Raw genomic sequence first — 22,516 nt, 5'->3', positions numbered from 1 at the left:
AGGGTTTTTAAATAAGCTAATTGTTTTTCTTCTACACAAATAGCTAAAAATGTACAGTGAATGAAAATGTACTCAATTTCTCTTTCTTTTTCTATATTTGGATTGGTTAGTGAAGTGTCACAAAAGTGATGATGCTGAATTTTTGCTATTTTCTCTCTAAAGTGATGTTCTGAAAGAAATATATATATAATTTGCGGTTGTGAAGAAGCCCTTTTTTTAGTGCTAATTGATTTCCTTTGTGTACTTTGCAGTAGACATACATGTTAAAAATTCAACAGAAAGAAGAGGATAAAATAATCATGACATTAAGCCCCTTTAGAAATTAGCAATGTTCTCTATTAATAATGGCGTGATGATATGCCACTCCATGAGCTCTTGAACCAAGTTATTCATTATTTCTCTGCCACATGGAAGCAGGATATTTGGTCTTTGTCCTATCTCAATGCAGTGCCTATGGTTTTGTTACAGAAACCTTAATTTTGCCTGCTTTTAAGTAAAGCAGGTTTTATGCAAACTTCTCAGAGGGCAGCCAGATAACTTTCAAGCACATTTGAAACACCAGAGGTGACTCTGCCAAGTGCCTCAGAGAAAAATACAAACTATGACAAAGACACTTCTTCAACCCATCTTTCTAAAGTTGCTGACTCTACAGGTTTATTATAAGCATTAGACGAAACCAGCGAGAGGCATGTGTCAAAGCTTGAATGTGCAGCTCCAGGTTAGAATGTCAGCTTTTCCTTTGGGTTACTGAAGAAGGAGAAAAGCCATTATCCATGCATGAAACAAAAAGGTATATGGCCAATCAAATGGAAGGCATACTTTTGGTAATCCAATCCCAATATATGCTATTTGCTTTAGTGGGGCTTAAGTAGGTCACTTAAGTGGTTTAGTGGGGCTTAAATAGGTCACCTTCTAGAAGTGAGCAGAAAAATATTTTAAATTAATTGTTATTTTGCTATCAACATTTTTTTTAAATTGAAAATGGAACACCGGTTTTATAAGCAGTTTCTTCATTTTATTATTTAATGAGGTGGCTAGCCTTGATTTGAAAGGTTTTTTTTAACATGACTAGCTTTCTGACACTCTAATGCCCATTTTCTAAGACTTCTGTACTGTAAGCTATTTTAACAAAGGGTAAGTGGTATGTCTTTAAATTCTGATTTTAGAGGAATTCCTAAATTCTCATTACTTTCACATATTATTTTATCTACTGTGAAATGATAACTTTGTTAACATGAAGCCTTTGAAGCTGTCACTGTATTGCATCGGGTATTTCTGTTGGTTCATCAAAGTGAAATGAAATGAAAATGCAGGAAAAACAAATGAATAGAACACAAGAGTAATTCATTTTGGCTGGGTACGGTGGCTCATGCATGTACTACCAGCAGTTTGGAAGCTCAGGAGTTAGAGACCAGCCTGGCCAACCTGGTGAAACCCTGTCTCTACTAAAAATACAAAATGTAGCTAGGCGTCATGGTGCATGCCTTCTGGTACTGGAAGGCTGAGGCAGGAGAATCACTTGAACCTGGGAGGTGGAGGTTGCAGTGAGCCGAGATCATGCCACTGCACTCCAGCCTGGGCAACAGAGCGAGATCCCCTCTCAGAAAAAAAAAAGAGTAATTCATTGAAACACCAGTTTGTAAAACATCAGGATGCTTTTCTCTTGTTAACTATAACATTGTTGTTGAAAACTCTGCTAAAATTTCGCATTCTTTTTTTAAAAAAGGTAAATGAATTTTCATAACGTATTGTGCATAAAAATTATTTAAATTTGACATTAATATAAAACTTATTGAGCTACTTTAAAGTTTTTTTTTTTTTGCTTCCTTTTTGAATTTTTATTTTAGGTTCAGGGGTACAAGTGCAGGTTTGTTACATAGGTAAACTTTTGTCATGGGGGTTTGTGGTACAGATTCTTTCATCATCCAGGTATTAAGCCTAGCACCCACTAGTTATTTTCCCTGATGATCTCCCATCTCTCTGCCTCCTCTCTCTGAAAGTCCCCAGTGTGTGTTGTTCCCCTCTGTGTGTCCATGTGAGTTCTCATCATTTAGCTCCCACTTACAAGTGAGAACATGCGGTGTTTTTCTGTTCCTATGTTAGTTTGCTAAGGATAATAGCCTCCAGCTCCATCCATTTCCCTGCAAAAGACATGATCTCTGTTCTTTTTTATGGCTGCGTAGTATTCCATGGTGTATATGTACCACATTTTCTTGATCCAGTGTGTCACTGATTGCCATTTTGGTTGATTCCATGTCTTTGCTATTGTGAACAGTGCTGCAGTGTACATATGCATGCATGTGTCTTTATAATAGAATGATTTATATTCCTTTAAGTATATACCCAGTAATGGGATTGCAGGGTCAAATGCTATTTCTGTCTTTAGGCTTTTGAGGAATTGCCACACTGTTTTCCACAATGGATGAACTAATTTACACTCCCACCAACAGTGCATAAGCATCCCTTTCTCTTCACCACTTCACCAGCATCTGTTATTTTTTGACTTTGTAGTAATAGCCATTCTGGTTGGTGTAAGATGGTATCTCATTGTGGTCTTGATTTGTATTTCTCTAATTATCATGAACAGACAGTTTTGAAATTTTTACAATCTTATGAAGACAAACGAATACAGAATTTTCTGAGCTGGGGCTTTTCTGGGGCAAGATTATAGAGATTAACAAAATGAGATTGGGAGAAATTGAGCTACATTATTGTCAAATTTAGCTTGCTGGGAGTAAAAAACAAAAAACCAACAAAACTGAAGTCTTGCACTTAATAATAACTATTTCTGGCTTCCTTCCCTCTGCTAAACATGGATTGTCAGATTTCTCTCTGTGAGTTGTCGTCATCCACCACTAGAGTCAGTCAATGGCCCTACATTGTATTCCCTGGCAATGATTTTGCAATGAGTTTTGTTCAGGTTCTTAACACTTTAAGATAATGTCAACATTCTTCCTTAACTTCTCTCTGCTTCCAATGTCTTCCATTTCTAATCCGCCCTGCACACAGAACAGTTTATTTATCCTTCTTAAATACAGAAAACTACTCTCAATTGTCTACAGGATAAAGTACAACCCTTTTAAACTTTACCAAACTAACTTAGAAAAATAATTTCCAGGGAGAAGCGGCATCGGCGGCTGGAGCAGAGGCAGCAACCGGACGAGCAGCAGAGGCGGTCCGGAGCGACGGTGAAGATGGCGGCGGCGGGCGGCGGAGGCGGCAGTGGCCGCTACCAGGGCGGCGGCAGTGAGGGCGGCCGGACCACTAAGCGGCTCAAGACTGGCAACGACGGCGACCAGCACGGAGGCGGTGGCGGTGGCGGTGGCGGAGGCGGTGGAGGAGGTGGGGCGGCGAGCGGCGGCGGGAAGAACTACGATGACCCGCACAAAACTCCTGCCTCCCCAGTTGTCCACATCAGGGGCCTGATTGAGGGTGTGGTGGAAGCTGACCTTGTGGAGGCCTTGCAGGAGTTTGGACCCATCAGCTCTGTGGTGGTAATGCCTAAAAAGAGACAAGCACTGGTGGAGTTTGAAGATGTGTTGGGGGCTTGCAACGCAGTGAGCTACGCAGCCGACAACCAAATATGCATTGCCGATCACCCAGCTTTTGTCAACTACCCTACCATCCAGAAGATCTCCCGCCCCGGGGACTCGGATGACTCCCGGAGCGTGAACAGTGTGCTTCTCTTCACCATCCTGAACCCCATTTATTCGATCACCATGGATGTTCTTTACACTATCTGTAATCCTTGTGGCCCTGTCCAGAGAATTGTCATTTTCAGGAAGAATGGAGTTCAGGCGATGGTGGAATTCGACTCTGTTCAAAGTGCCCAGCGGGCCAAGGCCTCTCTCAATGGGGCTGATATCTATTCTGGCTGTTGTGCTCTGAAGATGGAATACGCAAAGCCTACACGCTTGAATGTGTTCAAGAATGATCAGGATACTTGGGACTACACAAACCCCAATCTCAGTGGACAAGGTGACCCTGGCAGCAACCCCAACAAACGCCAGAGGCAGCCCCCTCTCCTGGGAGATCACCCAGCAGAATATGGAGGGCCCCACGGTGGATACCACAGCCATTACCATGATGAGGGCTACGGCCCCCCACCCCTCACTACGAAGGGAGAAGGATGGATCCACCAGTGGGGGGTCACCGTCGGGGCCCAAGTCGCTACGGCCCCCAGTATGGGCACCCCCTCACCCCCTCCCCCACCACCTGAGGATGGCCCTCACGCCCACAGCCCTGTGCTGGTGGTCTATGGCTTGGATCAATCTTAAGATGAACTGTGACCGAGTCATCAATGTCTTCTGCTTGTATGGCAATGTGGAGAAGGTGAAATTCATGAAAAGCAAGCCGGGGGCCGCCATGATGGAGATGGCTGATGGCTACGCTGTGGACCGGGCCATTACCCACCTCAACAACAACTTCATGTTTGGGCAGAAGCTGAATGTCTGTGTCTCCAAGCAGCCAGCCATCATGCCCGGTCAGTCATATGAGTTGGAAGACGGGTCTTGCAGTTACAAAGACTTCAGTGAATCCCAGAACAATCGGTTCTCCACCCCAGAGCAGGCAGCCAAGAACCGCATCCAGCACCCCAGCAACGTGCTGCATTTCTTCAACACCCCGCTGGAGGTGACTGAGGAGAACTTCTTCGAGATCTGCGATGAGCTGGGAGTGAAACCGCCATCTTCTGTGAAAGTATTCTCAGCAAAAGTGAGCGCAGCTCCTCTGGACTGCTGGAGTGGGAATCCAAGAGCGATGCCCTGGAGACTCTGGGCTTCCTGAACCATTACCAGATGAAAAACCCAATGGTCCATACCCTTACACTCTGAAGTTGTGTTTCTCCACCGCTCAGCACGCCTCCTAATTAGGTGCCTAGGAAGAGTGCCATCTAAGCAGGAAGACATTTCTCTGTCCTTTATGCCATTTTTTGTTTTTTGTTTTTGTTATTTGCAAAAGATCTTGTATTCCTTTTTTTTTTTTTTTTTTTAATGCTAGGTTCGTAGAGGCTTAACCTTAATGGAAACGCTGGAAGTCTGCAGGGGGAGGGAGAGGGGAACTGATATCTCCCAAAATTAACCTTCACTTTTAAAAAATTGTTGTACATGTGATTTTTTTTTTCCTGTTCATACATTTGTGCTGCCCATGTACTCTTGGCACATTTCAATAAAATTGTTTGGAAAATAAACACAGCGCTTGCTGGGAAAAAAAAAGAAAAGAAAAATAATTTCCCATATTTGTTGTCTCAAAGATACTAGAATATACTGATTTATAGCTACTTATTTTTCCCAAACAAATTAGCCCACTATGAATAACCTCCACAGTCTCTTTTTGTTGTTGTTGTTATCTATCTGAATTCTGCCCATTTAAGGTAAACTGATGTCTATAATTACTCCTGCTCAAGAACTTCTGGAGCCTTCTAACATCTGGTAACCAATTCCGTCTTTAAAGTACTTACTACCATGATTTCAGTTTTCTTGACGTATCCTAACAGAAAAAATAGTACAAAGGGGTCACAAATGCAGAGTAAAAGCTAGAAGGATAGAATGACTAATATTCACAAATTTTAGAGTAATAGATGGTTTTATTGTAATTGGAAGTGCAGAGGATTTCTGTGAATTAGTATACTTTTTTTATATACTTTAAGTTCTAGGGTACATGTGCACAACGTGCAGGTTTGTTACATATGTATACATGTGCCATGTGCTGTGCTGCACCCATTAACTCGTCATTTAGCATTAGGTATATCTCCTAATGCTACCCCTCCCCCCTCCCCCCACCCCACAACAGGCCCCGGTGTGTGATGTTCCCCTTCCTGTGTCCAAGTGTCCTCATTGTTCAATTCCCACCTAAGAGTGAGAACATGCAGTGTTTGGTTTTTTATCCTTGCGATAGTTTGCTGAGAATGATGGTTTCCAGCTTCATCCATGTCCCTACAAAGGACATGAACTCATCATTTTTTATGGCTGCATAGTATTCCATGGTGTATATGTGCCACATTTTCTTAATCCAGTCTATCATTGATGGATATTTGGGTTGGTTCCAAGTCTTTGCTATTGTGAACAGTGCTGCAATAAACATATGTGTGCATGTGTCTTTATAGCAGCATGATTTATAATCCTTTGGGTATATACCCAGTAATGGGATGGCTGGGTCAAATGGTATTTCTAGTTCTAGATCCTTGAGGAATAGCCACACTGTCTTCCACAATGGTTGAACTAGTTTACAGTCCCACCAACAGTGTAAAAGTGTTCCTATTTCTCCACATCCTCTCTAGCACCTGTTGTTTCCTGATTTTTTAATGATCGCCATTCTAACTGGTGTGAGATGGTGTCTCATTTGTGGTTCTGATTTGCATTTCTCTGATGGCCAGTGATGATGAGCATTTTTTCATGCGTCTGTTGACTGCATAAATGTCTTCTTTTGAGAAGTGTCTGTTCATATCCTCCATCCACTTTTTGATGGGGTTGTTTGTTTTTTTCTTCTAAGTTTGTTTGAGTTCTTTGTAAATTCTGGACATTAGCCCTTTGTCAGATGAGCAGATTGCAAAAATTTCCTTCCATTCTGTAGGTTGCCTGTTCACTCTGTACGTTGCCTGTTTACTCTGATGGTAGTTTCTTTTGCTGTGCAAAAGCTCTTTAGTTTAATTAGATCCCATTTGTCAATTTTGGCTTGTGTTGCCATTGCTTTTGGTGTTTTAGACATGAAGTCCTTGCCCATGCCTATGTCCTGAATGGTATTGCCTAGGTTTTCTTCTAGGGTTTTTATGGTTTTAGGTCTAACATTTAAGTCTTTAATCCATCTTGAATTAATTTTTGTATAAGGTCCAAGGAAGGGATCCAGTTTCAGCTTTCTCCATATGGCTAGCCAGTTTTCCCAGGATCATTTATTAAATAGGGAATCCTTTCCCCATTGCTTGTTTTTGTCAGGCTTGTCAAAGATCAGATGGTTGTAGATGTGTGGTATTATTTCTGAGGGCTCTGTTCGGTTCCATTGGCCTATATCTCTGTTTTGGTACCAGTACCATGCTGTTTTGGTTACTGTAGCCTTGTAGTGTAGTTTGAAGTCAGGTACCATGATGCCTCCAGCTTTGTTCTTTTTGCTTAGGATTGTCTTGGTAATGCGGGCTCTTTTTTGGTTCCATATGAACTTTAAAGCAGTTTTTTCCAATTCTGTGAAGGAAGTCTTCGGTAGCTTGATGGTGATTGCACTGGATCTATAAATTATCTTGAACAGTATGGCCATTTCCATGATATTGATTCTTCCTATCCATGAGCATGGAATGTCCTTCCATTTGTTTGTATCCTCTTTTATTTCATTGAGCAGTGGTTTGTAGTTCTCCTTGAAGAGGTCCTTCACATCCCTTGTAAGTTGTATTCCTAGGTATTTTATTCTCTTTGAAGCAATTGTGAATGGGAGTTCACTCATGATTTGGCCATCTGTTTGTCTGTTATTGGTGTATAAGAATGCTTGTGATTTCTACACATTGATTTTGTATCCTGAGACTTTGCTGAAGTTGCTTATCAGCTTAAGGAGATTTCAGACTGAGACGATGGGGTTTTCTAAATATACAGTCATGTCATCTGCAAACAGGGACAATTTGACTTTCTCTTTTTCTAATTGAATACCCTTTATTTCTTTCTCCTGCCTGATTGCCCTGGCCAGAACTTCCAACACTATGTTGAATAGAAGTGGTGAGAGAGGGCATCCCTGTCTTGTGCCAGTTTTCAAAGGGAATGCTTCCAGTTTTTGCTCATTCATTGTAATATTGGCTGTGGGTTTGTCATAAATAGCTCTTATTATTTTGAGATACATCCCATCAATACCTAATTTATAGAGAGTTTTTAGCATGAAGGGCTGTTGAATTTTGTCAAAGGCCTTTTCTGCATCTATTGAAATAATCATGTGGTTTTTGTCTTTGGTTCTGTTTATATGTTGGATTACGTTTATTGATTTGCATATGTTGAACCAGCCTTGCATCCCAGGGATGAAGCCCACTTGATCATGGTGGATAAGCTTTTTGATGTGCTGCTGGATTTGGTTTGCCAGTATTTTATTGAGGATTTTTGCATCAATGTTCATCAAGGATATTGGTCTAAAATTCTCTTTTTTTGTTGTGTCTCTGCCAGGCTTTGGTGTCAGGGTGATGCTGGCCTCATAAAATGAGTTAGGGAGGATTCCCTCTTTTTCTATTGACTGGAATAGTTTCAGAAGGAATAGTACCAGCTCCTCCTTGTACCTCTGGTAGAATTTGGCTGTGAATCCGTCTGTTCCTGGACTTTTTCTGGTTGGTAGGCTATTAACTATTGCCTCAATTTCAGAGCCTGTTATTGGTCTATTCAGGGATTCAACTTCTTCTTGGTTTAGTTTTGGGAGGGTGTATGTGTCCAGGAATTTATCCATTTCTACTAGATTTTCTAGTTTATTTGCATAGAGGTGTTCATAGTATTCTCTGACGGTAGTTTGTATTTCTGTGGGATTGGTGGTGATATCCCCTTTATCATTTTTTATTGCATCTATTTGATTCTTCTCTCTTTTCTTCTTTATTAGTATATTTTTAAAGCATTATTTCAGTGAATCCATGGCTGAGAACCTACTCTAATCTAGGTGCTGCCATCGGCCATAACAAGAAAAGGAGAATAAACCATGTATTACAAGGCCTTCCCTTCAAGGCTGGTGTTGTTTCTTTCTGAATGTCTTTACAGAGAACTCAGTTCTGACTTTGCAGAGTTTTATGTTACATACATAGGACAGAAAATAGGAACTAGGGAAGCTCTGAGATCTCTAGCATGTCTGTTGAATAAATAATACTGTTTTTTCAACTTTCTTACTGCTTTCATCTTAGGATCTACAGCACTCTGAAATACTAGTGAAACCTCAGAATGCCCCTGTACTATGCTTATGGGTGATCTTTTTTTCAGATTTACTAAGGGGAAAATTTGATGGATCATAGACCGCCAAGGAGGTTCCCTGGAAGATGCAGATCAGACCAAGGAGCAGCCTTTTTGCTGCAACAGGTAGTCATGTTACTGCTTCAGGACTGCAAGATGGAATACATGAAAATGTGTTCATGTACGTGGCCTTAAAAATGTCGCACAGAATTTGAAAAGCAAAAGCTTATCCTTAGAAAAAGAAAAAGGCTAAAAGCTGGTAGACACGAGATAGGACTGGACACAGAGAACAGGCTGATATCTTCTTAAATGCTGGGCAGACTTTAAAAAAAATTCTATGGTCTGTTTTTGCTAACTAGACCCTATATTGTCTTCTTAGTAACATCCCCACATGGAAATAACCATCAGTCTCAGATGGAAAGAATGAGAAATCATCTAAATAGAGATGCAGAAAAGATTTAGCAGGATGAAAAGAACTGAACAGCACAGAGAGATGGGTGATACATAGTTCTGGAATTACACATTCAAACATAACCTAGTGAGACATTTAGAGAAAGCACTTTTGCACGCATTTGTCTTCAGCCCTCTGCCAAGAAAGTCCTCTAGCCCATGAAGAAAAGCAATGTTTCAGGACAACCAAGGGTTCTTTGAATCATCTCCTGTGTTCCTGTGGGACTTCCCTAGCCTTTGGATCCCTCACATTGCTCACTGCTCTGTGTCTCAAACCTCATCTCCTTGACATCCATATGGATTAGCTTTCTGGATCCCAATTTAGCTCCATTTCCTTGATTCTGACAACTTTACACATAGGTGTGCTGCCGTTTACATTCCACATGGCTCCTCACACATGTGTACAACATCCATTTAATTCATTTCTTTATAATGCTGAAATTCAGTGAGTTCCAACCATATGCTAAGGGCTGTGCTGGGTGCTGGAAATCAGTAGTGAGCAACACACTGATTTTTAGAAGTGTATATGTTGAGGAGAGGGACTAAAATATTAAAAATTATTTAAACAAAAATTATTGCTATAAATGTCATGTAGAAAAACATAGAATATGTGATGGCAAATAACAAAGCTCCTTGTCTAGGGCTTCAGGTACATTGTCCCAGAGGTGTCACCTCTAGACTAAAGCCTCTGGCTATTGAATATGAGGAGACATGGGATGGAATAGAGTGGCAAGGACTCCTGGGTACGTGCCTTGTGTGAAATTCCGAGTTAGGAAGGATCTGTTCTCTTTGAGGAGTGAGTGTAGGCTAATGCCACTGGAGCAGATTAAGCATGAGGTAAGAAGACTTCATCTTGCTTTCCAAGAGGACAAATGCCTGGATAGCAGAAAGGAAAATGAAGGAAAGGAAATGGATTCAACTGCTGGTTAGGACCTGGGGAAAATTAGGTTGAGGGTGTGAGGAAACTGAGGTGGCCATCATGATTCCATGATTCTAGATGAAGAAAGTCCATCTGGGTAGCATCTGCCTGATGTTGGCCAAGCCTATGATATACAGCAAACAGGTGACCAGTTTCATTTGTCAAGAATAATATAAATGTAGCAACACTGTCCCCCTTATCACATATTTGTGAAAGTAAGAGAGTGTGTGTGTGTGTGTGTGTGTGTGTGTAAGGTGTGGAAGTCAAGAAAAGGCCGCTATCGTGCTCTCTGGGTAGTTTTTGAAAGGGGAGGAAAGACCCAGGAAATAAAATGTAAATGAGATGCATAATCATGGTGAAATTTAAAAACAGAGTAGGAAGTAACCATGAATTAGATCCTTAAGGCAGAATGTTCTGGAAGAACATGGAGAGGATAAACAGCTTAGCTGAGTTCTTGATTGCATACAGAAGTGAAACCCTTGCATATATGCAAAATTATATTATCATAAGAAGTCTTTGGTATGATTAAAGTCAAGACATTAAACTTCCTGAGCATATATGGAGTCACTATTTGAAATTTTTGTATATTCAGATTATAGTTTTATTATTTCTCTGGATACAGTTTGATTAAAATGAAGACAAACTTAAAATGTGGGAATACTACCTGGAAAGTAGAATCAAATATGTGATAAATTTCTAGAAATTAACAAATGTTTTTATTTACACTATAAGCAATTATTGATGTATAACCATGAATCTTTTCATTTGTTTTCTGATCTGATAAACACTTCAAATAATATTTATTTTAAAACATTTTAATTGATTCAAAATTAATCTGAATAATTATAACAATTTTTGGATAAAGTTTATGTAATCATTATTATTATCCAAAATGTAAAAAATCCAACTACATAAGATTAAACCTTTACAGAAGACCACAAACTTATTCAAGCATATTTTTGCTTTGTCAAAAATATTTATCCCTTAATGTCAAACAAAAGATTATAGAGCTAAGTAGTACTTTTCTATGAAAAGAAAAATAACAATGACAACAATGAAAATAAAAATCAGGACTTAAGCTAAGAAAGAATGGAAAACCTTAAGGAATATAATAGTGACAGGCAATTTTAGCATTAATTATGTAATCTCTTATTTAAAGTTAAACATAGCTATGGAAAAACTGAAACATTTTCTCACTGAATGTGATCTGCCAGCTGACTAGTGAGAAGTTTTGGCTTCTAAATAGCTTAAACTTAGCCTGAAACCAAAGTTTAAAGAAAACACATTTTTAAATTTTAAAGCAAACATCATTTATAGCTCTAACTAAAATGTTAAATGCCTCTTAAGTGTGTCTACCATTCATAGGCCAAGCAGACATTATTCCTGACGGCTTTTATTTCTTGACAATTTTTGCTCACTTGAAATCCCTAGAAAATATGCCCACCAGGTTAACAACAATTTTAGAATAACTTATGAATTGGCTTTTAGGTAAAGTTTCTGAACATTTGTTGTTGAGCTACATCCTGCTCCACACATAAATAATGATATGAATTGTTCTACATGTAATATATATTATTGTTACATGTGATCAAGTGTCACACATGTCCCCAAATACCTGTTCACCTCCTCCACGTGGCTGCATGGCAGAAGTTTTAGAGCAAATATCCCAAAGCAGCAATGTCAGCTGTCTTCTCCAATCTTCCCTATACTTCTTGCAGCTCTCTCATAGATGACAATATGCCCTTCACCAAGATCCATCCTTTCTTAATTATATGGAAAACCTCAATTTCATAACCCATGAACAGAAAGGGGAAAAACCTCTCATTCTTTTACTCTCTGCAGTGCCAAATACACTGTTAGATTTTTCACTTTCTGCCTCTCTGACCCTGTTTTCCTGTGTCTTTTTCTTTCTCTTCTCTCTTTTTTAGTGATCAGGTAATTACCTCTGGTCCATACTGTGGCCTCTTTCCCATAGTTTTATTTTCCAAGTGCTCTCTGCATTATCAATTCCTCTCCCCTCTAGATTACACCAATTCTCTGTTTTTTAGTAGCTTCACTTTGGAAACACCAACACTGGCATTTTTATGAACACAGTACATTTCCGTACACCCACAGACACACACGTGCACACACACACACACATACACACCTCTGTTAAAGACCTTGAAACCCAGAAAGTTCTAAAAAAGTAGATCAGAGATGTACTTTCTTTCAACAATTCAAATTTTGGCCAAAAATATCTTTTTGTGAATACTTTGTAAATGTATATCCTCATCTATTGAAAATTATGCATAATGTTTCCAATTGTGTTGAAATGCTTCAGTATAGGGTAGCATTTTTTCCTATTTTCAGTTAAGAACTGAATAGAACTCAATGCCAAGAAGGAGTGACAAGTGAGATCCCTTCCTGAAGCAACTATGAGGGGAATACAAGGTCCACAATGTAGCTCCTTTTTGAAATATGATTAACCATTGAATTACACTAATCTCTTTGTAAAACCCTGCATTATGGTAGCATGTGTAATACTGGAAATTTAAGAAATATATGTAATTCTTCTATACACTTAGAGTTTTTGTCCAAATGTCAAATGATAAATTATAAATGCTGAACACTGATGTTCTCCCTCCAAATTGCACTAAAAGTGCTCTGCAGCATAGGAAATGGAAATTTTAATTCATTAGTCCACTTATAACTTCAAGTTAATCTTCTTATAAAATTGTCTGTCTTGGATGGGGAATATCACACACCAGGGCCTGTCGTGGGTTTGGGGGAGGGGAAAGGGATAGCATTAGGTGATATACCTAATGTAAATGACGAGTTGATGCGTGCAGCACACCAACATGGCATGTGTATACATATGCAACAAACCTGCACGTTGTGCACATGTACCCTAAAACTTAAAGTATAATAAAAGTAAAAAATATATACATATTATTTACACTATCATAAAAATAAAATACCTATAAATAGAAAAAAATTGTCTGTCTTACAAAGTATATTTACACATCAATTTACTAAACTGAAATTCGAACATTTGTAAGAATTGCCATATGTATAAAAATATTGATTATGTATAATTAGCATTTTTATTATTGATAGCAATTTTAATTAGAAGAAAAAACAAGGTTTATTATATGATGAAAAGCCAGCAGAAACATGCAATTGCAAGATTACATCCTTAAATATTCACGGATGTCTTGTTTCCATTTTATTTACCCCAGTTTCTTAACTTAGTAACCTTGAATTCAGCAAATATTTATATATGGTGGCTATGTATCATTTACAATACATAGTAAAAATCACTGATAACTTGAATGAAGCATTACAGGAAGTATCCTAAACAACACTAGGAAAAAAAATATATTGTTAATATATTGAAAATTACAAAAGAAAATCCATCCCTGTTATGCTAAAATAATGAAATTTATTCTTTGTAATTTCCTAGAAGTAGATGGATAAGGTAATTTACAAGTTTTTGGTTAGTATATTGTTTCACTTATTTTTTATTTTTTATTTATCTTATTTTTTTAAGTTTTTTGAGACGGAGGCTCTCTCTGTCGCCAGGCTGGAGTGCAGCCTATTTATGATCTCAGCTCACTGCAACCTCTGCCTCCCAGGTTCAAGCGATTCTCCTGCCTCAGCCTCCCGAGTAGCTAGGACTACAGGCATACATCACCATGCCCAGCTAATTTTTGTATTTTTAGTAGAGACAGAGTTTCACCATGTTGGCCAGGATGGTCTCGATCTCTTGACGTTGTGATCTGCCCACCTCGGCCTCCCAGAGTGAACTTATTTTTGAAATGTGAAGCAATCTAACATATAGAAAAGGGAAGCACATAATATTCTTTTCACTCACATTCTAGTGATGCCTTCTCATTTTCAGCAGAGCAATGCTTGGAATTTTATATGATTGGGCATTTGCACTTTATAGCAACAAACTGATGAGTTGGTGGGGTGCCCAGATAATATGTGCTAATATTTCATTTATACTGTACTTAGCAGGAAAATTATTGGAGACATGTCAGCTTATGTGTGAAATACATTCAAGGTCAGAATACAAAAATCACAAGTACACACAAGGCATTTAGCATAAGCTTCCTGACCTGGCTTTGAAGTGTTACAACAGAGATTATTTGCCTCCAATTCAAAATGTCTCTTCCCTTAAATTAGGGACATAAGTGGGACCATATTTTTCAGTGCTTGAGAAAGCATCCTTTTAGAGCAATGGTACTGAATTAAGAAATTCTGGTTCAGAATACAGTGGAATTTAGTGTCCCATGGACAACCCTTCAACATTTCTTATTTATTTATGAACTCAAAATCAATCCTGTATATTCAGAGCAGACACAAATAATGGCTGAGATCTTTTACAGCTCAGTTGGCTTGATTTTTCTAGGCATAGATATACTATTGCTTAGGATCATAGAAAGAGCACTGGGGCAAGGGTCTGGAGAGCTGAATCCTAGTCCTTGTTTGACTCTTACAGGATGTGGGATTAGCTTCTATTTTCCTATCTGTAAGTACTTTTCCTTTCTTAGAGTTGTGACTCTAAGGATTTTATTTTTATTTTATGTCAACAGAATTATATAAAGTTTTAATTTCTCATCTCCTCCTTCCACAAACATGTAAAAACTAAACATTGTCCCTCAATTATCTTGTTAATGCCTCTTTCTTTTCATTAATTTTATGGCCAAATCACTGTTGTTCTTGGGGAAAAAAGTAAATGACAAGAGCAAATCTCCATCATTTTCAAGCCCCAGTGGTAAATAATGTTAGCAGTTTTGGATGGATCCTTTCAGAAATTTTCAGTATATATATATTCACATTATGTGGTGTGAAATTATTCTCTACAAACTCAATTTCTACTCTTCTTTTTGTAGTGCAATATTTATTGACCACATTTATATTAACATATTCTTTATAACATCTGCATAATATTCCATGGAATGGTCATTTTATGGTGTAGCTAATGAGTTTATATTAGTGGACTTTTTTGCTGTTAGAAATAATACTGTAATAAGCATCTTCATATATATTCATCTATATTGATTCTTAGTGTAAATTATTAGTGGTGCCATTGCTGGATGAAAGGAAGTGAGTGTTTTAATTTGCCACATATTTGCAATGGCTCTTCAAAAATTTGGACCTATTATACTCTCACAGGTAGTGCATTAGCATATTTCTTTCCTTTATCTTTGCTAAAATTGAATGTTTTACAACTAAGATTTTTGTTAATCTGATATTCTTACTGTTTCAATTGACATTTTTTAAACAGTTATGATTGAGCTTGGACTTTTTTTCACATGTATTTTAATTATCAACATACTTTTTCTGATTAACTCAATAATTTTTAGTAAGTTGTCTATATGCTATGATTTCATTTTTACCACCTACTCCACTTTCCAAATAAAAGAATAATGTATTGTCAATATGGATAATTTGGAAAATGTACAAAAGTTAGCAAAACAGTCGAACAGGAAGCTGAAGAAGGAAGGAAAATGCTGCTATCTTGATAAAGTAAGTCAAAAGAAAATTCTCTCAGATTTGGTGACAGGCAGGGTGATCTAAAGCCTAGATTCTTACCACAGACCCAATCAATCACCAACTACCGCCAATTTCTTCCTCTAATATATCACATTCTCTCTCTTCTCAGTCCTTTGTGCTCACCATGGTATTTGATTTCTGATTATTCTTTCTCCAAACTAGCCCTAACTTGCAACTTCCACATGCAGTCCTCCACAATACTGCCAGAGCAACAGCTACAACTGTATAATTGAAGGCATTGCCCTTCTGGGTTCTCTATATTGTTTGCCATCTTTGACAGATAAACTAGATGAGCTCTTTTTACAACACTCAGAGAATGTTTTGAATTCACATTTCTACCATCTTACTCACCTATTCGAATCAGTTCCCTCCCCCTCCCTTGTATCACATATTGTCTCTGATAAGAATAAGTTGAGTTATTTGTAGTTCCTGAAGAATTTCATGTTCTTATAACATTAAATTTTTCCCACACTATTTGTTATAACCAGTTTACCTATTATTTCTGCCAAAAAAAACTTATCTGAATTTCAGATCGGATATTACTTTAGGTGAAGACTTGCAGTCCGACTTCCCTTACCTGAGATAGGTATTTATTGTTTCCTCATCTCACAGGACTTTGCAAATCTCACTATTATGGTAGATAGCATATTAAAATTTAAATTTCTGGCTTGCATGTCTATTTTTCTACTCAGCATGAATTCATTCGCAGTAGTGATCATGTCTTTGGTTCTTAACAAAAGTGGATTTCTTTGGATTTTCCAGAAGCAGAACCTAAGAGAAGAATTCACGTAAAAATAATTTATTAAGGAAGGGCTCCAGGGTAGATAAATAAGGCAACCAGTGAAGTAGGGCAAGGAAGACAAGGAAGTCAGGCAAGAGTGTGATCACCATGCAAAGCCCAAGAATAGCCTTGAGACTGATTCTGCAGGGAAACTGGAGTGTAAACTAAGCTTCAGAGCTATTATAATCCAGACTATGGATTTGAGGCTTTAGTCAGTATCTTTCAGTCACTGGTTAGTGGAAATCTCAAGGGGATATAAACTCCCAGGCACTTCACACCCTTTTTAAGCAAGGGCCAGTAGCTCCAGTGGCTGAATGGCAGTTCTCCAAAGGAGAAAAAAATCATGTAGGCACTCAATAAATTTTGAATGGCTGGCTGGCAGGACAAATGGATAAATGACAAATTACACAACTTGGGGTTGCTTAAAAGACAACAGGGGGACATTGAAGACTTTTGATGAAGACAGTGGTACCCTCAAAATGATAAACTGAGTAGATTAGTTTAGAAGCATTGAGTAGAATAGATTAATGGAAGGAAAGTCGAAATGCAGGAACAGTATTTAAAAGAAAATTGCCATGGTGATAAAGGCCAGTTCTAGCATGGAAGCAGCAGTATGCAAGGTAAAATATGCCTTGGATTCATACTGCAAATGAAAATTTCATCATTCTTGATGACTGTCCACATTTGTGAGATAAATGAAAAGAGCAAAGAGTGGGGGTTTTGTGCTCAAGTGACAATAGGATTGCTTACAGAAAAGGAAAACCTGAACACATGGGGAGTTGAGATATTAGGATAGGGTGGGGGCAGAGATAATGTTAAAAATTGAGCTCTAGATGTGATGGGAGTCAGTAGGGACGAGCACACGTATACAAAGCAGACATATTGGAAAAGTGTTACTTGATCTTGGAAGATATGATGGATTGGAAATATGGATGTGAGATTTAACAGTTAAGACAGAAGAGCTGGGAGGTCGAGGTGGGCAGATCATGAGGTCAGGAGATTGAGACCATCCTGGCTAACATGGTGAAACCCCGTCTCTACTAAAAATACAAAAAAATTAGTCGGGCGTGGTGGCGGGCACCTGTAGTCCCAGCTACTCGGAAGGATGAGGCAGGAGAATGGCGTGAACCCGGGAGACGGAACTTGCAGTGAGCCAAGATCGGGCCACTGCACTCCAGCCTGGGTGACAGAGCGAGACCCTGTCTCAAAAAAAAAAAAAAAAAAAAAAAACAGAGCTGAACATGGAATGGGGAGAGGGAACCTTTAAAACAGAGGTTATGGAACAAAGATATTGAAGAAGAACAGGACTATGACAAATGTCATATGGTGATACAGAAAAAGAGGAGATAGGAAAAGGTAGAGGAGAAACAGGACTTAAATTCACACTGCATTCTTATCTTACTCTAATGGCAATTTAAGCTGGTATAACTTTTCTGAAAATCAATTTGATAATAAATACCAAAAATGTTTTAATATTTGGATATTTTATTCCAGCAATCTTACTTTCATCTCAATAATCCTAAGAAATCAACTAGAAATAATCATGTTAGCAACAGTGTCAAAATCGTAGTCTAAATGTCGAGTAATACGAGAATATTATTATAGAACCAAAGGGTAATATCTCACATTATCATTACAGTCTATGATTTTAGACAATATTTAATGCCATAAAATTATTTTATAAATATTGTTTGAAAAAATAGGCTATAAAATATATACACCAACATTACAAAATTTATTTTGTTTATATTATGTGCATATGTGTAGATATGGGTGGTATGTATACAATCTCATTTAGTGTATATAATTTATACACTGAATATGAATGTTGACCATTGAGTCTTAATTGATTATGATTGTCTATTTTTTCAAATTTTTCCGATTGAGCATAGTAGTTTTTATGTTTTTTGTGTTTTTTGAGAGAGGGTCTTGTTCTGTTGCCCAGGTCAGAGTGCGGTGGCATGATGTGTCTCACTGCAGCCTTCACGTCTCGGGCTCAAGTGATCCTCCCATCTCAGCCTCCCTAATAGCTGGGAGCATAGGTGCACGCCAATACTCCCCGCTAATGATTTGTTATTATTACTACAGATGTGGTTTTACTTTGTTGCCCAGGCTGGTCTCAAACTCCTGAGTCAAGCAACCTTCCTGCCTTGGCCTCCCAAAGTGCTGTGACTGCAGGCATGAGCCACCCTGCCTGCCCTGAGTGAGTTACGTTTTTTTTTTCTTTTAAGTGTAAGTGGATGGTGAAAATAGAATCATAGAAGACCTTCTTTCTAATATAGAAGTTGCTACCGATGTTAACTTTGAAATAATTATAAATAAATAAAAATAAAAATTCAATTCTTTAGTCAAGAGCTGAATAGCTATGTGTGGTTGGTTAATACTGTGTTGTGCAATACTGATTTATAGAATATTTCCATCATAATAGAAAATTGTGTTAGATTGTGTAGACTAAGAGATCTGTCAGGCAGATTTTTCAGAAAAGAAAGTAATAGAAATTCTAGAACTAAATGTAATACGTGAAATAGCCTAAATTAAGAATTCAATGGATAAGATGCAGAGAGATCATTAAATGCAAGAAAGGGAAGAAGAAAACATCAATAATGAAAGGAGAGACAAAAACAGAAAATATGTGAAAGGAGATAGAATAGTACATAATTTTATATTAGTATTATGCATGAACTTGTGTTTGCATATGTTCATGTTCTTATATATATATATACTTCTTGCTGTTTATTCTAGAGAAATGACGTGCATATGTGTGCCTAGATGTTTCATCATATATGATTTCTGATCACTAGAAACACAGAAACATCAAAACTGTTCATCGTCAAAGCATTAGGTTCATGAATTATTGTTTATTCAAACAAAGAATCCTATCGAGCATCCAAAATGAATGAAATATGTGACTCAAGAACATAAACAAATTGGAAAACAAAATGTACTGTAGGTAAAATCATACACGAAGACTATATGCTTTATGGTTCCATTTATATAAACTTAAAAGGAAATTCTTAAGAGTGGTAACTAAATATAATAAGGAATTATTGCCATAAATATTTGAACAGTGTAGTTACTATTCCTTCAGTGGAAGAAAGGGGGCTGTGACTGGAAGAGCAGACAGAAGGCTTCTAGAGGGCTAACAGTGATGGTTTCATATACAAGCAGTGGTTCCTTGGCTTTCTTTCCACACGGGTTTCTTTCACTTTCTCTGATTCCTTCCGCTCTGCCTTACCACAGGGGTTTTGCACATGCTTGTTCCCATTCTGGTAGCCTTCCTTCCTTTCCTTTTCACTCTCATATCCCAGATCAGCTTTCACTTCCTCAGAGAACATCAGCCCTACCAGATGTGGAAAAGCTACCTTCGTATATACTCTCTGAGGAGGACATTCATTCCTTCCATCAGAGTATGCTTCAGTTTGTAATTTTGTAATGTCTGACATTATTGAAGAAATTGCACCAAAAATGCAATTGGTATGACTTTCACCATTGAACCTCCAATGTCTTATACATTGGCTAATAATGGCTTATTAAATTAATGGATGAATATGGTTAGACAAATTGAATTTAAAGAGTCTGTATAACATGCACCTCTAGTAAGTGGGAGGATATAGGGACCAGTTGTTCCTCGGAGTTTTCTGTCTAGAGATAGGGAGTCATGAATAAATAAGGGCTGGCATAGCTAATAGTGTATTTAACTGCTCTGGAAGAGGCAAAAAAAAAAAAAAAAAAAAAACAACAACACTCAACCAAATGAAAAGGCAACCCAGGGAGTGAAAGAAAATATTTGCAAACCAGATGTCTGTTAAGGGGTTAATATCCAAATTATATATGAAACTACAACTCAATAGCAAAAGAAAAACCTGGTTAAAAATGGGCAAAGGACTGGAATGACATTTTTCTTTTTTTATTTTATTTATTTATTTTTATTATTATACTTTAAGTTCTAGGGTACATGTGCACAAGAATGACATTTTTCTAAAGAAAACATAAAAAATGGCCAATAGGTACGTGAAAAAATGGTTAACATCACAAACCATCATGGAAATTCGAATCAAAATCATAATGAGATGTCATTTCACACATGTTAGGATGCTTCAAGTTCCGGGATACAGGTGCAGAACGTGCACGTTTGTTACACAGGTATGTAGCTCAGTGCGCGTGCGCCGGGTAGCGGTGCCCTGCGGGCTTTCCGTACTCCACTCGCGGTAGGTCCCCGCCGCTATTCAGTTGTCGGGCTAAATAGCCGACCGGGTGTGCGGCTAGTCGCGGGCTCTCCAGGAGCTCAGCCTACCGGACGAAGCCGGCGGCGGCGGGGCGGGGACGGCGGCACGGCGAGGACGGCGGCGCACCGGGGCAGCCCCGCGCCCTGGCCAGGTAAGCTGGAGAACCTTGGCTGCCTGACTCGCTGGCGGCGGCAGCCTGGGGCCGCCCGCGGCGCCGCGGGGACCCGGACGCGTGGGGGACGTCGCGGAAGCTGCAGACCGAGAGCCCCCGAGCGCTGCCCTGCGGACTCGGCGGGGCTGCGGGGAGGCCGCCGCTGGGATCTAGGGGTGCAGCCCGGCGGCCCTACGCCTCTTCGACCGGCCCATCCTCCTCCCACGACGGGCGGGCGGGTGCGGCGGGGACCAGGCGATGGCTTTCGCATCCCGGGAGGGGCTCACCGCGGCGAGGGGCCACCCGGCGCGGGCAAGTGGCGCTGGCTGGCGGGGCCGCCCGCTCGGGTCTCGCCAGGCTGGCCCTGCCGCTGGTGCGTTCCGCTGCCCCGCTTGGCGCCGGCTTCAAGTCCCGGTGCAGGGTGGCGACTGCTGAGTTTGGGGTCGCTTCTGGGTTCGCTGCCCCGGGAGAACCCGAGCCCGGATCTTCGCCCCTTCCCTTTCCCTGTATAATAAGGCCCAGAGGGAAAAACTTCTCAATTAAAAACCCCACAGCTTGTTGCCCCTGGGCTGCAGGCGCCGGGTTGGGGGCACGGCGCGGACCTGCCCCTCGGCAGGGCCCCTTCTCCACGCCAGGCACTGCCTGGCAAGGCTGCTGGAGGGAGATCTGGCCGCAGATGGTGAAGGAGAACATCGAGGCCCCCGGTCCCCAAGCAGGGCTCCATGAGCCGGGCGGCGGGCCTTGGTAAGCCCAGGCGAGGGGCGAACTTCCTTTTCTCGGGGCCGACGCGGAGGGAGGGTGCGGGGAATGCCTGCTGAGGGGCCTGTCCCGCCATACCCCAGTGGAGAGCAGAGCCTTAGAGGGGCCTGCTAGTCTTAGTATTTACTGGCAGAAGGAAGGCTTATTTCTGCAGATCTCTTCAGATACGACCTGGCGGGCAGCAGACGTAAATCTGTGGTTGAGTGCAGTCAGCTCCTAAACGGGCATGCGGTGGATGAAGCGCCCCAAACTTGGCATCTTGCGTCTGGCACTTTGTTTTTGGGCTAAACTGCTTCTGGCGTCTTCAACCTCCTGTGCCTCTTTCTGTTTTTGTTTTTGTTTTTTTTTGTTTTTTTTTCTATTTTCTTCTTCTTTGAGAAAGGACAGTGGTTTTAGAAATAATGACCTGAGAGCTTTGCAGGTTGAAGTGGGACAAGTTTCCCTAAGGTGCAGGTTGGCAGGTGCCAGGAGCCTACAGGTGGCTTTTTCTCAGGCCTCTGGGTCAGGGTCCCTCAGGTGAGGTGAGGCAGGGGTTTCTCCCCTCTCAGAGGTGTGGCCACTACGCAGGGGGACAGGAACTGGGTTTCCCAGTCCGGGGAGTCCAGGATGCCCTGCCCTCTGAGCTGATCCGTGGGTTACCGTGGGGGCTGCCTTCCCCCACAGGCTGGGCTGGAGAGGGTCTCCTGAGCTTAGGATCTGTGGGGCAGGAGGGCTGGGGTGACAAGGACACGTGGAACTTGCTGGGGCTCCGTGCAGTGTCCAGGGCGTGAGTAGATAAAGCTGGAGCTTGCAGCT

General features: G+C 40.1%; 1 protein-coding gene and 1 pseudogene across 1 annotated transcript in view; both read left to right on the top strand.

Moving 5' to 3' along the window:
• The first annotated feature begins 1,473 nt into the window (after positions 1–1,473).
• Positions 1,474–5,203, top strand: LOC134738209 (heterogeneous nuclear ribonucleoprotein L-like; annotated as a pseudogene).
• A 15,621-nt stretch (positions 5,204–20,824) lies between these two features.
• LOC129014668 (golgin subfamily A member 6-like protein 1) overlaps positions 20,825–22,516 on the top strand; it is a 96,295-nt gene continuing 94,603 nt past the window's right edge. The window contains exon 1 of the mRNA XM_063653191.1: positions 20,825–20,962. The gene's annotated coding sequence lies outside the window, so the exon portion shown is untranslated. The remainder of the gene's footprint in view (positions 20,963–22,516) is intronic.

The sequence above is a fragment of the Pongo pygmaeus genome, chromosome 16 (assembly GCF_028885625.2).
Source record: "Pongo pygmaeus isolate AG05252 chromosome 16, NHGRI_mPonPyg2-v2.0_pri, whole genome shotgun sequence".
Classification (NCBI taxonomy): domain Eukaryota; kingdom Metazoa; phylum Chordata; class Mammalia; order Primates; family Hominidae; genus Pongo; species Pongo pygmaeus.
Note: the sequence above shows the minus strand (reverse complement) of the source record. Positions and strands in the feature narration are given on the sequence as shown.